This window comes from Callospermophilus lateralis, unplaced genomic scaffold (assembly GCF_048772815.1).
Source record: "Callospermophilus lateralis isolate mCalLat2 unplaced genomic scaffold, mCalLat2.hap1 Scaffold_82, whole genome shotgun sequence".
Classification (NCBI taxonomy): domain Eukaryota; kingdom Metazoa; phylum Chordata; class Mammalia; order Rodentia; family Sciuridae; genus Callospermophilus; species Callospermophilus lateralis.
The window spans coordinates 1,651,902-1,674,204 of record NW_027516260.1 but is presented as its reverse complement, the minus strand read 5'-3'; the positions used below and the strand labels follow the sequence as shown (position 1 = coordinate 1,674,204).

The following is a 22,303-nucleotide window of genomic DNA, read 5'->3' as shown; positions in this document are numbered from 1 at the left end:
CTTTCTTTTAAATAACTTTATTTTATTTATTTATGTGGTGCTTAGTATTGAACCCAGTGTCTCACACATGCTAGGCTATTTTGCTATTCTAATCACTTTGGATTTTCTCTTAACTGTGGGAATTTGTGTTGTTTTAATGTGTGTTTAAATAAAATTTTATTGTTAATTTTATTGACTCATTATTGTCTCTTATCTTTGTGCTATCAATTCTTGCAGTGCAGAAGGCTTATCTTGTATTCAGTACAATGATCAATTTACTTGGCTCTGCAGTGTTTAGGATGAGGTTGCTTGGCCAGGATATATTTAGCATATGAGGAAGGCAAGCTTCAATGTTGATTATAACTCCGCCTTGTCCCCACTGTGTTCTTTCTAAGCACAGACACAGCTTGGTCCCCTGGCAGTGACATACAGCAAACGTCAATAACAACCTTTGTAAATGTTAAATAAAAGAGCAAATTGAAGGGCAGTGATTCATTAGGAAAGAATTTTGTCTGAGCAAATTAACTCCTATTCCTGTTAACCCCTGTTAAAGAATAACTGTCTGTCTCTTGAGACTTTGGATGTGATTGAACTAGAAACTGTACAGATGAGGGGCCTCTCTTCTCTTTAATGGGTACTTGGGATCTGTGGTGTGTGCTTTTTATTCAAAACATCTTTCTTTGTTTCTTTACTATTTTTTTAAAATTATATTCTGATAATCTGGCCTATTTGATCAAGCTTCAGATGTTTACCTTAATTTGTAGTACAGCTACAAAAACCCTCTAAATTTCGTGTCTGTGAAGATATTTATTACAGATTTTCAGTTCTGTTGTTGTACATATGTGTGTTAATTCTTGAAACCAACCTATGTGGATCAAGTCACTAATCGTTCCACCTCAACAGCCTTACTAGGTAGACAGCCAAGGTGCCAGTATTCTCAGATTTTTGTATCTGTTGTATTTTGCATTTCATTTCCAATTTGTCTTCTCTTGCCTAATCATTGCAAAAGCATCCTGTATGACCTCAGAGTTGTTGGCTTTCGAGAAACATTTTTTAATACTTCTGAGAAATATTTTTTAATATTTCTTTCACTAGCCAAAACTTGAATTTGCATATTTTTGTATGCACATGATTTTTATCTGAAAATATTTCATTTTTTCTCTAAGGTACACTTAAAAAGAAATTCTTCAGATTTTCAAAGCTAGCATATTTTCTCTTCTTGGGAAACATCTTGTATATCTATTGACTGCTTTATCAGAATAACTCATTTATGTGTTTTATTATGTACTATAATGGATTCATCATGAATTTGCTGTTAATGAGGAACTTTTTAAGTTTCTTGTTTTATATTTTTATTTTTTGTGCACAAATGAAAAACATATTTTCTTTTCTTCCTTCCACTTCAGCCAAACACAGCATCATTGATCTATCATTTACATAGTATATATTCATCATGTTGCTCCCCTGGTAATCCTAAATAGGAACTACTTTCTTCTGCTTTGTCATAGTACTTTGTTTATATCTCTTGGAAAATAAGTCAGATATTTACATTACTACATTAAACTTTTTTTTTGACTCAGCTTTGTTTCTGTTTCAGAACCTCAAACAAAAACAAGCATTCATATATCCCATCAACATTTCTTTCTACTTCTTGCCACAAATCTTTATTTCTAACATTATTTACCTGCTTAGTTACCCTCTTTGTTTGAACTGTTTCATATGTGTACACTTTTTCTCACGTTGTTTCCTCTAACTCCAGTTCATTTGTCAATACTTAACTGCATTCTGCCATTTTCAAGGCACTGTTTTGGTCTTATGTTAGTAATGAAAGCCATAATGACTTTGTGTCCTTGAATTTTCAGTTCATACTTTATGTTTCCTAAGAAGGCTTGCCCAGATTCCCAACTTGGATTAGTTTTTTTTTTTTTTGAAGATAAAGCCACTGCTAAAGATTTTTTTTAATTATTATTTAAGATTTCTGGAGGCAGTTTATTTGGAATAATGATACAAAGGTAAGTAATTGCATCTCATGGTAAAATTCCTTTTTAGTCTCTTTTAATCTCTTATTTCTTTCGATTAAGTAGACAGTCTGTTAATACAGCTCCACTGCCTCTCTTAGCTTTTGAGCCTCTCATTTAAAGGAAGAGACACAGGCCTCAGGCTCCATGTCTGGAGTAGGAAGAGTTTCTGTATATGGCAGTTGCAGCTGGTTTTCCATTATGCTGTCTTGAAGTTTCTCACATACTTCAGTTTCCATGTATCTGCTTCTACTTTGTTCCACAAGAACTTAACATTTTTTCTTTCAGTGACTTGACTGAAGCAAACAATTAATGTGAAGAAAACATAAATGTGCAGCTATGGCAAACAGTGCTGAAAGTAGTCTGGGGTTGGCTAGGGAGTTTGGGAACAAGTATACTTGGGTATTAGTGGTGGTGGTGTTCTTTCCTACAATTCTGAACTGTTTTGCCTTTTTCATGTGGCAGATCAGACTGATAGCCATGGTGTTCCTAGACTTCCCAGGTATTGAAGGTGACAGTGCATTTCCTCTACAGTAATGAAGAAAACAGAGTCCCAGGAAGTTCATTGTGCACACCTTCCATCACTAATATCCTGACAGTATGCTGAAATTTTCACCAGAACAATATCTTGGCTCTCAGAACTATTTGTTTTTACTTAGAGTGATTCTACCATTATCATAATTGACTTAGCAGGAAAAAACTACCAAGTGGATGGGAGAATCAAATGGGGTGGTGATACAGATCCCACCAGGGACAGATAATCAACCTTGCCCAGGTATAGTGGGCTGTACAGATTACAATAAAAAACTATTTGGGGCCTTTATGTGTCAGGGACACCCGAGAAAACCAAGTGTGATTTGAGGTCTGCAGTGTAACCAGCGGTTAGTTTTCCTTTCTCTATTGGAAAATTTAAAAATAAAACAGAGGTTAAAACTTTATGATATTCTTTAATGTTTGTTGTACTGGATCCAGCTGATAAGCCCGAATAAAATCATAGGACTTCTGGTATATAGTTGGTGATGTGATGCATCTTGTTAACTTAAGGCAAGCAGCATGTGAAGTGATTAATATTTTACTGTTGACTCTGGCAAATCTGTGGGTATAATGAGTGTGAGACTCATGAAATGCTTTAGTAGAAAGTAAGTTATGCATTAGACTTTAAACTCCAAGACTAGCTAACAGTAAATTTCTGAACAACCCTGTTGTTGAACTAGTTAAGTTTTGCTTTATTACTTTTTAGCTAATAGATAATTTCTAAAAAGCAAGATGTTTGCCCTTTGCAGTGGGAATTTAATACTGTGTTTTTGACAAGCATAGAATGTACTATACTTTAAAATTCTTTCCTGCTTAATTATGTAGTTTTAGAATTATTTTATAACCCTTTAAGTGAAATGTATACATCTTCATAACATGTTGTAAATAGAACTATTCTCAGCTTGTTTTCTTTGTGTAAATATAGAATTGGAGAAAAGATTAATCAAGTAATTTCAGTGAATATGATGTTTTATAATGTTTAGATTTGTCATACTTATATTTAAAGAATCTGGTTTCTCAAATTGGGACCTTGATGATCTCTAATGCATTTTTTTTCAAAAATGCCTCCTTGTTATATCATCCTTATTTTCTGATTAGCAAAACTTGATTGAACTGTACATTCTCTTTGTATTATAAAACCAAAAAGAAATTCTGAAAGAGTTGTTTTGTTTTTATAGTAGTCTCTCCTCCCCACTCTGCTCAAATATAGTATGCTCTGTCTCAATCTTATTGAAGAATTGCTCATGTATATTGCTTTAAGAAACAGAACCAAAATTATTTCCTCCCCTTAATCTGTATATTGGAAAACCTTGAGTTGCTAGGAGTTAAATTTTCATTTCTCTGATAGTGTCAATCTTTTACTCCCTGGTCAGATTTCATCTTTTTTCATCATTAATGTGCATTAAACCAGATCATATCTACCAATCTTGCTTTATTATCTGATCATCTTGTTACCTCAGTGAGTCCAAGAAGGTCACAGTGGGGATCTCTATGCTACATGTTTGTCAATGATTAATGGAAATTTCCTGTGATAAGCAGCACAGGATAACCATGGATTATCAAGATTCTTTGTAATTGGCTTTAATTATATTGGTCCAGTGTGGCAGTCTGTTGTCTGTGTTGAGGGGATGGATAAAGAAAGAAGAAGAAATAAAAATACCACACTGATAGTTACTTCAAGCAGAGTTGGGTGCGTTTTGTGGCAGCCTGTGGCATGATAAGCAGGTGCAGAGGCAGAGGAAGAGTGGACTTCTGGTCCTGCCTGTCACCACCCGTGACACCCCTCTGTGCCACATGAAGAGTCAGGCCTCTGTCCTGGGCTCAGTAGACACATCTGTAAGATGGGATTGTGGGGCCAGGCCAGTTCTAGGCTTTGCCCAACTCTAATGCAGGATTCAGTTCTGCCTCAGCCCTTCTCCCCTGTTCAGTCCTCAGCAGAGATGGACGGTCTCATCACCATGGCCACGGGCCAGAGGGGGTCTTTCCTCTGCAGTGAGAGGCACACAGGGCTCAGGACCCAGGTGGCTATGGGGGCTGTGGCATGTTGGAAGGCCCCTGACTGTTTGTGGGGCATTGGCCCTAACTCTTCTTAGCACCCTCAAGTGATACTGATGGCTTCTTGAATTGTCTTCCCTATACTATGACCAAGTGGGGAGGTCCATGCCTGTCTCATTTCCCCTCATCTGTCCCAGCACCTGACATGAAGCAGGGTGCATATTAGACATCAAATGATGGTTCCCAGGTGGGTGAGGAATGGATGATGGACAGATGGCATACAGACAGAGGGACACAAGGGACACATGCCTCTGTGGCTCTAGACCAGTTCCCTTGGAGAGCTGACATAATTGGTGCCAGTCTAGATTCAGATGCTGCACTTGTCTTTTACGTTCTCTTTTTCATTGTGAGTAGATGCTCAGAGACCTCCCGATGGACTGGTCTTTTCTGTATCCGAGGGTGTTATGACTTAAAAACCAGAGAGGAAGGGGAAAGTCCAGAACAGAAAGGAGACCATGTGCCTTGACTCGGATTTCCCTGAGGAGGTGACTTGGAGGTTGTCAGAGAAGCCTCTGCACCATTCAGGAAAGCGAGCGTAGAATGCATTGATTGCCTTTCTTTCTCAATCTCTGAAGACAGTCCTAACAGACACGAAAAAGCAAACCAGAAAACGGGATTGGCTCGGTGTCGGCAGGAGCCTTGTCCAAATGCCTGCCTTGGCCTTACCTCTGTCCTCCAGGGTGCATTCAGCTCTTTCAAGCTCTTTCATCCTTTTGTCACGTGGACAGTGATAACCGGGCTGGGGCCTGTTCACCACCCAGCACTGAGTGAGTGCCAGCTGTGTGCAGACAGGGGAGGGGGTGGGCAGGGACAGATGGCCTTTCAGAGACAGATGTGAGGCTGAGGCCCCTGAGGTTCTGGTGGTCTTCCCTTGCTGGGTCCTAGAGTGTACCCACGACCAGCCATCGGGGAGTCAGGAAGACAGAGGAACTGTGCCCAACTCCCTGTAGAGGGTTGGCGTCCCCAGACTATTCCTTGCTCCCTGATGTGTCTTAGAGGCTTTCCAAATGCCACAGAGCTGTGCGCTGCCAGCGGCTAAACACTGTGAAAGGCAGGGTCTGGGTGCTAGTGATGGTTGTATTTCTGTTCACCCTGGGAGACGGGCTGGGGGCAGAGGACGCTCAGTGTTCTGTGAATGGCCTGAGTCTCCAGACAGAGGTCCTTGGGGTGAGGGCGGGCGCCATGTGGTGGGGGGAGCGCTGGCCCTCCTCTCCCTGGAGACCATCTGCTGGCCATGGCTGACCAACTCATCTGTCATGGCTATTGAAGAGGGAGGCAGGCGAGCCTGGCTGGGCCTCTGGCTCACTTGCAGTGGGAGCCGGCACCCCAGCTGGCAGCTGCTCAGTTGCGGGGCTTTCTGTTTCCAGGGAAGGCCAGCGCCTCCACCCTGTGGGATAACAATGCCTGGACCTTCTTCTACAACAACAGCACCGACAGGGAGCCGCCATTCCTGACCCAGGACTTCATTCACGCCTTTCAGCCACAGGCCAAGCTGATTGTCATGCTCAGGGACCCCGTGGAGAGGTGAGCATTTGGGGTGAAGTGAAAAGGCACTTGGGAAAGCAGCATTTCCCCAGCACAGACAAGACTGTGCTTCTTAAAAAAAATAAACATGCTTGACTTGCAATGCCACTGCTATTTCCTATGTAAATGTTATTCCCAGGGCGAGTCTCCTGCCTTTAAACAAACCATAGATTGTTTTCTTAGCAGTTCTGACCCTGGTCTGTGGGCCTTGGCCCCTGACACTTTGACCTGGGACATGGGGTGCTTTCTGCTGTCAGGGCTTGGGCACAGCATGGGATCAGGGATATTGGTGTCCTCTGTGTGGTCTTACTTCTTCTGACTCCGTTGATGCCCTTTTCCTTGATAGCCCTGACTGTGAGCTCTCCAGCTGTCCTTGACACCAAAAGGAAGAAAAATGATGAGCAGACCAGCTTTGCCTTTGCAGTCAGGGGTCGGCCACTGGGATGAGGCAGAGCCCACTCCATAGTGGACAGACTGTCCAGGGATGGTCTGGCTGCTGCTGGGAGGCCTGAACCTTAGTGTTTAGTCCAGCGTTCCCTTTAAATGCCACCACATCAGGCACAAGGTGGGCCTCCGGCCTGCCCTCCTGGGATGCCAGTCTACATCAGGCTGTTCAGCGTTTCTGGCTTTGAGAGTGAGTCCATCTTGGGGCCAGCTACACTTTGATCCCTTTTCTTCTCCTTACAGCCACATCGTCCAGACCTACTATTTCCAAATTGGGAGAACCTGCCAGATGTTTGGAGATGGGGTCATAGCCCTTCATGTCTTGTTTTCCTTTGGGCCAACTACATTTTGTTATGGGTTGAGTCGGACTCCCCAAAAGGCATTCTGAAGTCCTGAGCCCCAGTGTTTACAGCTGTGGCCTTATTTGGAAATAAGGTCTTTGTAGATGTACTTAAGATGAGGTCATACTGAACTGTGTTGGTGGGATGCTGTCCCTCCCTAAGGCACAGGGTGCATGCCAGGTAAGAGGTGGGAGTTTTGTAGCCTCAAGGCAGGGAATGCCAAGGATGATTGGCAAGGCAGAGGCAGGGAGACAGGTGCAGCTGATTTTCCCTGGGAACCTTCAGGAGGAGCCAGCTGTGCCAACACCTGGCCCCGGACTCCAGCTCCCTGAGTGATGGAGGAGATTCCTGTTGTTAGGTGCCCCTGTGTGTGGTGATTTGGCTCAGTGGCCCTTGGAAACGCACACCTGAGTTCTCACATCCTGGCCCTGATTCTAACAGGAGTCATGTTTTTTGTGGAAAATACTAGAAAATACCTTGAAGCACTTTAAAGAAAAAAAACTGTCATTAAATCACCTATAGTCCCCCACCAAGATAACTACCATTTAAATCCTGGTGTGTTCTTGCCCTTACTTCCTTCCTGTGCAGGCCACATGGATGCCACTGGAGGGCTTGCTCAAAAGTCCACCCTGCTGAGTGGACGTCCACATCCTCTAGACCTCCACATCCCTCCTGCGGAGTCTCAGAACACTTCTGAGTGGGCTGTCAGGGGAGAGCTGGGCTGTCCGTCCCTTGGCACTGGGCAGGAGGGAGCCTGCTGGGCCGTGCCATGGGGCAGTTCACTCTCTTCACACCTCCCAGCCTTGGGAGCATATCTGCCCAGATCTGGGATGGCCATGTCCCACCTGCTAGTTCCCACACTGCCGAGGCAGGAATTGGGCTCCTCTCCTCAGGGGGCAGGCTGGCCTCCCTGGCCCAGAACGGTTGATGAGTGGTGGTGCTGTCCTGCAGTCGGGCTGCCTGACCACGGGCCTTCAGAGGACAGGTCCTGAGGTGTTTTCACAGCTGCTCCTTCTCTGGCCCCCATGCAGCCCAGCCCCCTGCTCAAGTTCACAGGGTGGGACGTTCTCAGGCCTGTGCCTCTGCTTACCATGTGTCTTCCTGCCACTTCTCCTGGTTCCTTCTGAGGACCGTCAGACTGCCCAGCCTCGTGGCCCCAGAGTGAGAGCAGCAGGCGTGGGTAGCTCTCTGGATAGTTGGTCTGGCCTGGCCTGAGTATATGCCATCCCTTCTCTGGCCTGGGGAGATTGGCGCTCCTGGGCTGGGCTGGCCCTGCAGATAGGTATGGCCAGGGCTTGTCGTGGTCCTGCAGACTCAACAGGAGCTAGAGGGGATAGAGGGAGCAACCCTGAGTGGCGAGGGCCATGGAGCTGGTGGAGCCAAGGTCAGGCTGGGCTTCAAGGCTGGGCAAGGGCTTGTTATGGGAACAGGAAAGAAGGTGGGCCACGGGGAAGCCAGGGGGGAAGTGGGCACACGGTGAGTCTTGGGCAGGGAGGGCAGCCATGCTGTCCAGGCTCAGCAGGAGCAGGACCTGACCGACTCGCTCCCAGCCCCAGCTCCAAATCGGCCTCTGGAGGAGGCTCGGGCCCACGCTGTCCTTCCAGAAGCCGTAAAAAAACCCACCACCACCACCAACAACAACAACAAACACCTTGTTCTAGGAACGGGAGGCAGAGGCTTCTCACTCCTTAGTCCCCAACTTGACAGAAATACTCGGTCAGTTTAAGCACTTATCGAACCCTGCCTCATGCTGGGCGCTGTGCTGGGTGCTGAGTATTATATGGTGGTCCTGTGCCTGCCCCCTGGGAGCAGAGGAGTGACATGGACTCTGGCATGGCCACTGTGACGGGGCCAAGGCCAGGAGGGCAGGCGGTGGGGCAGCGGTGATGCCCAGCAGTCCTTGCTGGCCCCCATGTGAGGAACCCCTGCTATTTGCTGGCTGTTAACTGGAGTCTGCTCCCAGGCCCTTGCCACCAGGCTTTCAAATGTGGCCATTGGCTTCATGAGAGAAGCAAGGAACAAGGTGGCCAGTCAGAAGTGGTGGTCATTTGCAACCTGATCACGGGTGTGACAGCCCATCCTGTATCTCATTGGCCAGATGCAAGTCACTGTCCTGTCACACTTCCATGCCTCAGGGTCAGTCACCTTTCACCTGGCTCTCGGCATTCCCCACCCAATGCTCAGGACACTGGTGCAGGGCTTTGCAGCCCAGGGAAGAGTGACTTCCAGCCACAGCAGGACTGGACGTTCATGTGCATGTTTTCCCTGTGAGCAGCAGCTGTCTCTTGGATTCTTAAACATTTATAAAATGTGCAATAATAGGAATCTCTCCTTTGAGCCTGTGACCCAAGGGCTATCTGAAGTGGCTGGCCCTGTCCTCATCCCGGCCAGAAAGGATGATAAATACGAGTGCTTAGGTCACTCTTGAAGAAACAAACGCTCAGAGCTGAGTTCCCATTAGTCTAACTGGCTCCTGGGCCGTTGACCCACTTCAGTCATTCCGTGACCTTGTCCTTCTGCAAATCAGTTTGGTGGGGGAGGGGATTATGTCTAGTTTTAAAATTCCATTTAGCCTTTATTTCTATCATTGATCAAAGATAAGGGAGTTTGAAAATGTTGGACTTGGGAGCCAGGCTGAATCACATTTAAGTTTCTGGAGAAGAATATAAAGGGTAAGGCCTCCCCCACCCCCACCCCCGCCCCAGGAAAATAGAGGAATGATGGGAGGAAGTGGGTAGGATGGTTCATGTGGCAGAGGCCGGCCAAGAATTCTTGTTCCAAGCTTCTCTCCATAAGAGATTGCTGCAATTTAGAACTAAAAAAATGCATTCCTATGCTAAATTGGCTCACTTAATTAAAAAGAAGCCACCAATTACAAGCAGATTTTCTTCATTTAATTCTTCTCTTAAATGGTAAAGACAGCTCTTTTCAAAGGCACTCTCCTAGCCTCCTGCTTCTTCATTTGTGAGCTGGTGGTAGATTTTGCTTAACTGAGGGGAGGGGTTCAGCCCATACAATGTGAAGAAATGGCTGGGAGATGCTGCCCCCGCACCCCACCCCTGAACTCCGTGCATTCCTCTCCATTCCAGAGACCTTTGCATTCTAGAGACCCCCACCTGCTAGAGGGGTTATGGTGTCTACATTTTGCTTCTGCATGTAGTCTTAGCACAGTGCCCAGCAAGGGCCACCACAGGAATGACTGGTCTTCGCGTTCCGTGGTGATGGGTCCACCAGGAAGGAGAACTCAGTTCCATTAGGAAGTAGAACTTGATTTCCACCCAGTCCCTCAAGCCTGGGAACCGGGTAGCTGTTTTTCTTGGTCTGCTTACAAACACTGATGTTTAGACAGCTCCCTGGACTGGTTAAATGACTAATCGACGTATGAGAAGACTCTAGGAAGGGAAGGTGGCGTTTATAGGCCATTGTTCTTGGGGACACGGTAATGACGGGCTAGTATTTAGACAGGAATCCCAGTTTCATTGATTTCACGGGGTCTGCAGAGAGCTGTAGGCGTGTGCTGGAGCAGCTTCTGATGCAGAGAGCCTGCATGCGTGGGAGGTGTGCGGGGCGGGAGATGAGAGGGGCGTGTTGCCCGGCTGGCTGCGCTGGAACCCTGGCTCTCCTGCTCACTGGCTTTGTGGCCTGGGCAAGTTACTTGACCTCCCGAGCTTCACTTCCTCCTCAGTAAAATGGGAGGCATAGTTTTACCTTTAGGATTGAGAATGAGATGACTTAGTATATATAGTGATGTGTTTAAACAGTGCTGACCAATGGGAAATATTATATAATTATTAGCTACTGTTATGCATCAGTAGTAGTAACAATAATAACCAACAGGATGCTCCCTGAGTCTCTGTTGAGCGCCCTTGATGTGCCAGAGGCCTTAGATACCTGGGCACTCCCATCCATACCAACCACCTTCATGACGTCTGCGACAGTCAGGGGCAGGAGAGTCCTCTGTGAAATTAATGACCTAGCATCCATTTAGCTGGGCTGCGGCCTGGCTTTGCCTTTTGGACATGTCCTCATTTGGGCTGTGCCAGCAGGTGAGAGGGCGGTCACGATGTGCCCAGAGGTGAGGTGCCTGGGCTCAGTGGGGTTAAGTCACCTCCCCAGAATCGCACCGTTAATGTGCAGCGAGGCTGGATTCCATCACCCAGGCATTTCACCCTGGGCTCTATTGGTGGCCAGGATGCACACTCTGATTCCACTGTTCCTGTGCCGGGGGCTTCTGGGGGTACTTTTGGGGTAGTCCCTATTAGCTGCATTGGGGACACAAGAAGCTGGGTGGGGCTCTGATGCAGTCACAATGGAGACCACAGTCAACCCTTGTGGCACTGTGGAGCTAGGATGGACTTCCGAGATGCCCCCGTTTGAGACTTCTCCTCTCCATCAGCCACTGGACTGGGCTGCCTGGGACGCTCCCCACGTCTTTTCAGCTGAGGGCAGTTCCTGGGGGACTGGGCTGGGAGCCATCAGCAGGATGACCTTCCAGTTTTGCAAAGTTCGGTGGGCAACAAAGACCCAGTCTTTGTGGTGCCTGACCAGGACGAGCCTCATCTGCTGGGCTCTGCATGGCAGGGAGCAAGACACCAGCCAGCCCCAGGACAAGAACCAGCATGGGCAGAAGGAAGCCGGGCGGTGCCTCTGAGCTGCTCACACTTCTGATTTGAGGCGAGACCCTCTGGCTGTGCAGCCTGTGCCAAAGCCCTCCTCCAGCAGCGCGGCCTCTCTGGGCCTGGAAATGCCGAGCGAGTGTGCAGATGTGTCCTGATAGAGGGAGCCGGCCCCCCGACACCTGTAGCCCTCACTCCGTGGCAGAGTTGCCGAGTACTCACACGCAGGCTCTTCCCAGGGCTGCCGGTTAACTCCTGGTCCCTCCAGAGGAGGTTAGGAGGGCAGCCTGGGAGAGGAAGGTGCTGACAGGAGGCCCACGGACTCTGAGCCTCCCTCCCTTTCTCCCTCCAGTGCTCCCTCCCTGGGCCTCAGCTGCGGCCAGGCACCGTCTGGAAGGAGCGTGGCACTGTCTTAGCTGCTGCCCATTGAGTTCCTGGTGAGCTCGGGTGTCTTGCTGCTCAGAACTGCCTGTTTGGGTGTCACCAATACTTCTCTCTAGGGGCCCTAGAAGTGGCCTGAAGTCACTTTAATAGGGCTGAACTGTCCAGCTGCCATGGGTCAGGGGGTGGCCTCAGTCCACAGAGCAGGGGTGATGGGTGGCGACCGGGGCCCTTGTGACAAGGCCCTTCTCTGAAGACCGCTCTGGGTGAGTGGCACCTGGCGAGGGGCCCTGCTTGGTTATTGGTGGGAGAGAAGCTGCCACGCTGGAAGCCCCCCAGTTTCCAACACTGCTCCTTTGGGGATGTGTTTGCAAAGCCCTGGGCCACCCCGTGTCTTCCCACAGGAACTGTTTGGAAAAGGCTGTTCCCTGCTGGAAGGTGTGAGGCCCGCCACACAGGGATAGAGCCGCACTGTTCCTCTACCTGAGAAGACACGGAGCTGGGAGAGGTGTTCCCACAGGCCAGGGCTGGGCAGGGGACTCTGGGCAGCAGGGAGAGTTGGGCGACCTGGGGTGCCTGCAATGCAGTGACCACAGCTTGGCTGGAAGGTCCCAGCCAGACTTGGGGTCCAGGGGAGATACTAGTCCTCCGTGCACCTTAGTTTTCTCACCTGTAGAGACATCGTCAGGATCACAGGTGAAGCGTGAGGGCTGCTTTGCAACCCACAAGCTGCTCAAGTTACAGGGATGCTTGGTACGGCCGGAGAGGTTCCATCTCCACTGAATGTGATGGAAGGCAAGGTGCGGGAGGAGCCCAGCTGTGTGTAGGAGCCTTGGCTTGTGGGGAGAGAAGACGCTGCCATGGCCCCAGTGGCCCGGGAGCTCTGCACCAGTCTACATGTGTTTTAGGCCCAAACACGGATGTTCTTAGCTGGCAGAAAGTGAGCCTCAGCAGTGTCACCTGCGTGTTTGGCCCCCAGTGGCCATAGACATTTCCTCCCAGCGAGTTGGCTGACCAGTCCTACCTCACTGTGCCTTGTGATGAGATAGTCACGGCTTGTGATTCAGGGGGACAGAAGGCTCCCTTTCCAGCCATGTGAAAGGGTCTTTCTTCCTTATAGAAAGGAATATATAGTCATTATTGACGGCCCTGACTCAGAGTCACAAAGTTCTCAATCAGTGGCCTGAAGGGGAAGAGTGTGGCCAGGTGTCTGGCTTTCGATCCTGGGATCACATTTATTTTGACCTTCATGTTGCGCCAGACAGTGGAGAGGGAGGAGGGGAGGTGGGGACACGAGCGTGTCAGAGCTCATGGGTGAGGAAATGTGGCCATCCCATGAGTGTCACTGAGAAGCCACAAGATGGGTGCTCTGGGAACAGCGGGTGGCAGCAGCAGTTGCGGAGTCCTCTTCCAAGTGTGGTTCTTCAGGAAGCACGTGATGGAACTGCAGGCCATGTCCCGGCTCAAGGCCACGGGGAGTCTGTGCTTTTCTGAGTTGAAGCGGGACCTTAGTGACTTTGTTACGGGCCTTCTGAGGTGGCCTGGGAAGACCACTGTCACTTGGCTGGGGGGACTGGACGGCGAGGGTTGCCCAGCTCCGTCATGTGCTGGGAGTCATGAGTTGCTGGCCCGGGGAGGGGGTGTGTGGTGTGTCCCAGCTCAGCAGGGTGTGCCCAGAGACACCGCAGGGCAGAGGCTGACCGCAGAGGTTTCACCAGCTCCGGTGACCTTGAGCTGTCCCTCAAAGCCTCCACGTAGAGGGAAGGCCCATCAGGACCTGTCATCCATGGGGGCAAGAGCTGGAGTCCCTGAGCTACACAGTCATTTGTGCCCGCCGGCCTGCCCAAGTGATGCAGGGTCGGTGGGGGACCCCTGGGAGGCCCCAGAACACCCACTATTGGCTGCTGCCAGTTTTCCAGATGCGCGGTGTGACATTCCACAGACACACTTGCCTTTCCTGACCGTGGCAATGGAGGTCCTCACATTCACACTGAATGCTTGGTGGCTGCGCTGTTACCCATTGTGATTGTTTATCAGCCTCCTGGGACTTTCTGAGTAGTTCTGTGAGAAAACAGAACTACTTGGAGACTTTGGCCTCCAAGTCATTGTGTACCTGAAGCAACAGAAGCATCAAGTGAAACCTAAGAATCTCAGGCCCTGAGCTCTTCAGCCATGGAATTGCCTTCTCCCCTGAACAACGAGGGCCGAGGTCATGGCCTGCAGGGTCAGGATTGGGGTCAGGTGGCCTGGGCTGCTCCTGGGCCATGTGAGCTCCGGGGGCTCCTGAACCTCACCAGATGTCCGTCTCTGCGGGAGATGGGCTGGCAGATCTTGGGGTGGCTGTGAGAACGTGTGGTGCCCAGTGCCGGGCCTAGAGCATCATGTTGGGCCACTAGCATCCACTTGGCTGGAAGCCCAGGGCTGCAGGCACTCAACTCCACAGCTGGGCGGCTCTCAGCCCTGGAGTTGCTGGACACAGGACCCAGGGCATCCTGCATCCAGGAAAGTGCTTACCACTGAGCTGCCCCCTGAGCCCCTGGCTTTGCTTTAACGGACTGTTTCCAACAGCGATTCCAAACAGTCCTGGCCAAGTTGTCACACCATCTGTTCTGGTGGCTTGGGGAAGGAAAAGTGGTGGCTTGGCAGGAGGGGACTGGGCAGTCCCCAAACTCAGGGCTTGACGTCAGCTCCACTGGGCCCCACCCTGCCCCAGAGCTCTCACCCCTCCAACCTCAGCTGCTGCTGCTACTGTCAAGGGCCCCAACCCATCCCCAGCCTTCTGCACTGTGGTTATTTTAGAAGCTGTGGCAGGGGCCTGTGCTCAGGCCTGTGTGGCTTGGCCCATTCCTGTGCGGTGCAGGGGTCCTGGGGCCCCACCCTGCCCCAGAGCTCTCACCCCTCCAACCTCAGCTGCTGCTGCTACTGTCAAGGGCCACTGCCCTGCCTGGAGAAATTTTCCCTTTTATGAAACGGGTCTTTGTTCCTGAATCTTCTACCCACTGGTCAGTCCTTCAGGAGGACAGAGGGGGTCTCCTTCCTGCTGAGTCTCTGCTTCCCCAGGGGAATCCACTCTTTGTCCTTCACCATCTGGCACCCAGCTCCACAGGCTCTTGCCTATACTTTTGGCTCCCTTCGTGCCTGTCACTTTGCTCCACCCTCCCATGTTCTCCTCACCTGTGTCTCTATTAATGCATCCCAAGGGTGCACAGGTGCTCCTGCCATGCCGTGGTGGTTCATCAGGAGCTTGAGTTGGCTGTACCCCTATGTATTTTCCACATTGGTCTCTTTCCCCTAGTTCATCTTTGTGCGGTTGATTTTAAAGACTAAACTGTGGACGTGTGGATCTGTCTCTTTGTATTAAAAGTTTGTGCCTGTGCCTGCTCCAGATTTTTGCCATCCTTCCCAACATTTTCTTTCTTTCTTTTTTTTTTTTTTTTTTTTTTGGTGGGGAAGGGTATGTACTGGGGACTGAACTCAGGGGCACTCGACCACTGAGCCACATCCCAGACCTATTTAGTATTTTGTTTAGAAACAGGGTCTCACTGAGTCACTTAGCGCCTCACTTCTGTTGAGGCTGGCTTTGAACTCACCCTCCTCCTGCCTCAGCCTCCCCAGCCTCTGGGATTACAGGTGCGCACCACCACGCCTGGCTCTTTAGCCTAATTCTCCAGGAGGACCTAGAGTGCTCCCTGAAGGAAGGGCCCTTTGCTGTGCTTGCCTCCTTTTGGGTTCCTGGTGGGAAGTCTGGCCACTTGGCCAGAGTCCTCTGCACACCTGAGGCGGCGATTCCTAAGTCTTGGGTGGGAGAGTGCTGTCGAATCAACAATCCTTTGTTTCCCTTGAGATTGGGTTTGGAATCTATTCATTCCCTAGGACTGTTTAATAAATCACCTCAACCTTGGTGGCTTAAAAAAATAGAAATTTGTCCCCTCCCAGTTCAGGAGACTGGAGGTCTGAAATTAAGATTCCTGCAGGGTTGGTTCCCTGGGGCGGCTCTGGGGAGCATCTCCTCCAGGCCCCTTGCTGCCAGTGACTTCCAGTGGTCTTGATGTCCTGGCTCCTGGCTGCATTGTGCTGTCTGCCTAGGTGCCCCATGGTGTTTCCTCTCTGTTTCACCCTGAACCCATATGATCTCATTTCAAGATCCTCAACTTAATTACACAAGCAAGGACCCTGTTTCCAAATAAGCTCACAAACCCAGGTACCCGGATTAGGACATGGACGAGTCTGTAGTTATATTGAACCTGCTACAGAATCTGGGTCCGGAGGGAGTGGCCATCTGTTATGGGGACTCGCGTCTGCTCGGGTGTCTGCTGATGCAGCTGGATGCAGAGGACCCCGGCGTGGGCCCTAACAGTGATGCCCAGGGACTCTCGAAGCCCAGCCCAGCTGTGGGTAGACCTGGAGGGGACTGAGGGCTTCTCACCCTGCCGAGGAGGTAGTGCCCTGCCTGGTCAGGGTTATGAGTTCACCTCAGCACACCCCAGGCAGATGAAAACCTACCTGGGGGTACACTCGCCTGGGATGCTGTACGTGTCCCAGGTTTCTCCGGGGAATTGTATGCAATCAGAAGATTTTTCATGAATTTATTTTGTGTCTAAAATTGAGGCCAGTTTACATACTCTTGTTTTATTTATGAGCCAAATGTCCACAAGAAATGTTATTACTACAAGGGGAAAACCTCTCAGTATGGAAACCTTGAGCCAGTGATTGCATTTTTGTGATGGGATTTAAGTGATGGAAATCTAGTTCCACCAAACCATTCGGGCAGCTCTGTGGCATCCTTGGTGAGAGCTCCAGGCTCAGGTTGGTATGTGGAGTTTCATTAATGGTTTGAGAGGCATCTGTGAACTTTCACTGACATCGTGGCTTGGGCTGTGCCCAGACAGAGGACTGATCGGGGTCTTTGCAAATCTGATTTTGGCTTCTGTCAGTCAGCCTGTAGGCTCTACCTGGGCCCCACCTGCAGGGTCCTGGGCAGGATTTCAGGGGTGTTGCGTGTCATGATTTTGAAGGACAGTAGCACAGCTGATGTGGCAGTGGATTGATCATGGGACAGTGCCTGTGGGATCTGGTGGGCCAGTCTTTTCACCAGTTCCTGAGTATGTTTAATGACTCCTTTTGAGACAAATCCTATTGGGGTTTGGATCTGACTAGACTGAGATTCAACAAGATGCCGCTAGGGTGTGCTTGGATTCTAGGCAACCTGTGGGCATCTGCCAAGCATCTCCAGGCCTCAAAGGGGCCTCCTCTGTGGACACTGGAGGGGGAGGAGCTCTCAGGGGATTCAGAGGTGAAGAAGACCTCCTCCTACCCCCAAGAAGGACATGGCAGTGGGGGAGAAGTAAGGGTGGTGAGAAGGAGCCCTGTGGCCAGCCAGCGAGGCTTCTGCTTCTGCAGGGGTGTGTGAGTCCAGGTGGGAGTGGGGGAGAGGGGGCTGGCAGTGCAGCAGTTCACCCCCAGATACATGTGCATCGCGAGACTGGTGGGTGGCCTGCCCTGGGAAGAGGAGAGCCAGGACAGGGGCTGAGGCATAGAAAGCAGGGAGCTGAGGAGAGGGAAGCCCTGTGCGCAGCCCTGGTGCCACTCTGAGGCCAGCCAGCCACTTGTCCCAGGAAGGAGCCACAGTGGGGGCCAAAGGCATTAGGAAGAGCTGCCGGGCACTGGAAGGCGTGTGCCAGAAGAGAGGAGGAATCATGAAGGCCGGAGAGGGGCGTCCTGGCCCTCTCTGCAGCAGAGACAGCAAAAGACCAGGAAGCTCACAACCTGCAGTTCCTTTGGAGGCAGCTCCTCGGCCGCCTGCCGCAAGGGAGAGAGAGAGGCTCTACCAGGGTTTCTGCCAGGCTGGAAGTCTGTAGGGGAAGAGAGAAATGGGGTTCAACCTGGAATGCAGGCAGAAAAGGTAATTTTACAGCCAGAGAGTGGAGGGTGGAAAGTCACTAGGGAAACTTAAGGGAACGGGGTTCTGCCTCAAGTAGGTGATTGGAATCTTGCTGAAGACAGGCCAGGAGATCAGACATCTGGGCAGCGAGGACCCTGATCATATGAAGAGGGTGATTCAGTTTGGGGGTTGGGAGATTCTGGCTAAAACAGCTCAGCAATGCCTGAAAAACAAATTTCAGCAGCTTGGGTTTAAGGATCCAATCAGCTCTGTGAGTGGAATTCATGGATGGAGCAGCATTTGTTCTGGTAATAGCCAGGCTCCCGAGAAGCTGAGCCCAGGGGTGGGTACGACAGGCAGAAGAGTGTCCAGCAGAAGTGGGAAGTGGGTCGGTTACTCCAAGGTCACTTTCTGTACTATGGTTAAAGCAGAGGGGACTCTGCTCAGGCTCAGGTTGACTGAACCCCTTTTGCTTTTGATTGGTCACTGGGAGTCCACTCTGTTTTGGAAAACCAGGCTTTTCTAGCCCTGTTTGATCCCAAGGCAGCTGGCTGGAGGACTGCATTCTGGTTTGGTCTTTGTTGAGCCTAGGGCAGAAGCTTAGCCCAAAACTTAGCCTCCCCCATCTTTTCCTTCACAGAGGAGTTTTACTAAGATAGGGTGACCAGACAGAGATGGTGGCCAGAAGTTGAATCTGGTCAAGAAAGACCACTAGCTCTGGAGGCCAGTGTGGGTAGGGGTGCGGGTGGAGTCCCGGAAAAGAGCAGAGCCTGGGTGGATACCCAGCCTGCAGGTGTTCCCCTGCTGTGTGCAAGTGCCTGGAAGTTGGGTTAAAAACAGGTTCCTGTGAACCTAGGAGCACACATTTAATACTTTTTAAAAACTGTTTGGAATGCCTTTGAGAAGAGCCAGGAGTTTCAGAGGGGTCTCTGATACTGCAAGCACCCTGTGTTCCTCCAAGAGGAGAGAGGATGGGAAGGAGCGTAACCATTTTCATGGTGTCTTTTTGCTACTGATCATTTCTGTAATGGGGTGTTGTAAAATCAGACCCTTGGCCTGAGGGGGCTTGGGGTGGCGGGAAGCCTGCCTTGCAAATCCTGCTGGTGGTGGTTTCGGGCCAGCGCAGACCTGTCTGGTTGGGGAGGAGGGGTGGCACATGAGGGGTGGGCGAGAAGGGAACCAGGGAGGGGCTCCTCTGCAAGGGAAGGCAGAGAAATGGTTGTTTCTTAATGAACAAAACCAGATAATGTAATTGCACATTGATTTTCTTTGTCACCCGCATGGCGTGATTTCACATGGGCGGATGGTGACATCATCCATTTATTGCATTCACAGGTTGTACTCTGACTATCTCTGCTTTGCAAGTTCGAATAAATCTGCGGACGACTTCCATGAGAAAGTGACAGAAGCTCTACAGCTGTTCGAAAATTGCATGCTGGATTACTCGCTGCGCACCTGCATCTATAACAACACCCTCAACAACGCCATGCCTGTGTGTACGCCCGGCCCACCCCGTGCAGAGTGGCCACTTGGCTGTGGTTATTCGGGGCACACTGTGGAGGGGATTTTAGGACAGAAACCCAGAGAGAAGCATCTTAATATGCAAATGCACTCGGCCATCTCTGAGCAGAGGCTGCTGTGGAGCCAATATCCTGGATGCAGAAGCTGGATGAACAATGAGGGCTCTCGCAGTAGGCTCCCTGCTTCCTCCCTGCCCATCACCCCATCACCTACAGTCCCCTCCCTGTGTGAGAGAACAGGATTGCCATTTAGGGAGGCCCTGAAAGCACAGGCAGCAATTACTCAGCAGAGAGGAGGCGCCAGCCCCAGAGTTTTGAAGGGCCTCTCTGCAGCACATGTTGTCCCTCTGGTTTCAGGATTCCCTGCCGGTGACTTTGACTGTCTTTGCAGGGTCTCCTCTTGGTCCTTGGTCTGTTCCCTGCCTTCCCTCAAGGCGCCATCCTGGAGGTCCCAGACTTCCTCCTGCACTAACAGTTGTTGGTGGCGAACTGGGCACCTTCCAACTGGGGGACGGCTCTCCTTGCTGGGTCCCAGGAGGGAGTTTTCAGCAGGTGGCTTTCCCCGGTGAGGTCAGTCCACTGTCTGCCCAGAGTGTGGCTGGGCCAGCCTCTGCCTGACACGGCCATGTGGGGCACAGACTGCTGCGGAGGGCAGTGGCACTCACTGGAGAGGCTTCGTGCCCTCTGCCTTGTCACCTAGGCTGCCTTATCCAAAGGTGGGGCACAGAGATAGCAGGCCTGAACCTCAGCTGCCTTCACAGGGGCTCTGTAATATGGCAAGAAGATGTGACTTGGTTCAGATGACCACAGACCCAGAGGGCAGAGGTGGGCTTGGGAGCCAGGTGGTGTGTGGGTCCACTTCCTCTCCATTTTACAGATAGGCGTACTGAGGCTCACAGATGGTTTCCCTCCTGCCCAGAGCTAGCCTCACGTTAGTACTCAGCCCCAGGTCTGGTGGTCTTAGGAATTCAGGGTGGTCCCCCCTGCCTTGTGCTTTTAACTTCCATTTTATGTCTTGCTGGAGTGACAATTAAGCAGGCACCAGTGGTCAAAGGGACATTCGCAGGTGCAGAACAGTGGACAGGATGGATGTGGCTGTAGCAAGTCCTGGGTTCATCTTTCCTTCTTCTCTGTCCCCGGAGAGTCCGCACACAGGAGGAGGAGCCCAGAACTTGGGAGGGGGTTCTGGCTCATCTTGGGGAAGCCTCACTTCTGGGATAGGAAGAGAAGTCCTCTCCTGCTGCAAATCCCAGCACATCTCCACAGGACAGGGGTAGATCTTCAGGACCTGTGGGGACCCTGTTACCTCTTAGTGACTTCACCGCCTCCCTGTGGCACCTCCTTCTCTGTCACTTCCACAGCCTACTCTCTTCTTCTAGATCCGCAGATTGGCTAGGGTTTCTGCCTTGGAGCAGGGCTCACAGGTGTGGTCCCTGTAAACTTGCCAGATGTGCAGACTCCGCCCCTCAGACCTCCTGAGTTAGAAATTTTGCAAGGGGACTTGATCCATGGAGCAGGCCTGCCTGGGGGTGTGTCCTACACCTGGACCCTGGACCCCTGGTGGCTGCTCCTCCCTGGGGTGCACTTCCCCTTCCTGCTGAGGCTTCTTGCCCTTCAGGTGTTTCGCCAGCCTGACTTCCTGTTCTTTCTCCACCTGGTAATTTTTCTCCATAGCCTGTAGCACCATTGGCGATTTCGAATGTTAGTCCTTGGTCAGGTTAACTGTGTCCCTCGCACTAAACTGGAGCCCCACAAGGCCACAGCTGTCTGTGAAGCAGCATCCAATCTCCATTGCCTGCAGCAGGGCCCTGGCACATGGTGTGAACTTGCTACCTATACACCAGCTGAACAAATGAATAAATGAAAGTGCAGGGAGTTTGGGAGGGTTGGGGGGGTGGGGATGTGCGAGATCCCATCTGAATTGTAGTGGGGGACACAGAACTCAGTGCATCTGGGCAGAAGCTGGGCCTGGCCAGCCTCCTGCCATGCTATGCTCCTGGGGCTCCCTGTGGTGGAACAAGCCCCATGCATGAGGTATTGCTCTTTGACGTGGCTCTGGTGGGTGCTGACCACTGACCTTGTTCTCCCTCTGGTTCTCTGACTTTCTGACATGGGGTCACTCAGCCCCCTAACTTCAAGGCTTCTCTCGGCTCTGGTGTTTTCCACTTTAAATGCACTGTGCTCTTGCCCCGGGGCCCTCTCTGTGTGCTTTAGACTTGAACCCTACATGGGCAAAGCTGGAACCCTGAGTGGGGCTGTCTCGGGTGTCCTTGTGCTTCCCAGTCATAGTGGTGATGCTATAGGAATAGAAATGTCCCCAGGGTGCCTAGAACCCTCCCTGGCTGTAAGTGGACAGGGCTGGAGTGGGAGAAGAGGGGTGCTGGGCTGGGCAGATGGGGAGCTTGTCCCTTGGGGAGCAGCTGAGTGCCCAGGAAGCCTGCATGCTCCCTGCCTGGACAGCCCAGTCCATCAGGAGGGCCCCACTGCAGGACATGGCCCCAGGACTCTGGCCCCCTGAGGACACTGGAGGGACTCTGACCAGATGTACACAAACCTTCAGAGAATATTCTGTCACTGTGGCCAGGTGCAGGGACAGGCTACAGCTATTCTTAAGGAGCAGCATCTTGCACAAACACTTGACCACTTTCCTTCCAGAAGGTTCTCTAGTTGCAAAGCCAGGCTCTCTGGAAGCGATAAACCTCATTAGTCTGTTCTCCTCCCAGGGAGAAGCCTGCGAGATGCCAGGGAGAGAGGCTTGAAAAGCTCCAAGAGGCCTGCTCCTTCGCCTTGGAGGCCACACGGTCTCGTTTCTGAGGCTGACGCAGGCTCGTTCCTCGCAGCTCCTGCCCAGCTTGAGGTCTTTTTTATGAGCTGGTGTATAGGGAGTGAGGAATTGTGGGCTGGAGGCAGCTAATGAATTTTGGAGACAACACTCTATTCCCTCTAATTGCTTTCCTCCCTTCCCATCTTCCTGCATCGTTAGAAAAATAATGAAATGGAAAAAGAATAG

General features: G+C 50.9%; 1 pseudogene; it reads left to right on the top strand.

Moving 5' to 3' along the window:
* Nucleotides 1-2,477: 2,477 nt before the first annotated feature.
* LOC143640988 (inactive carboxypeptidase-like protein X2) overlaps nt 2,478-22,303 on the top strand; it is a 156,464-nt pseudogene continuing 136,638 nt past the window's right edge.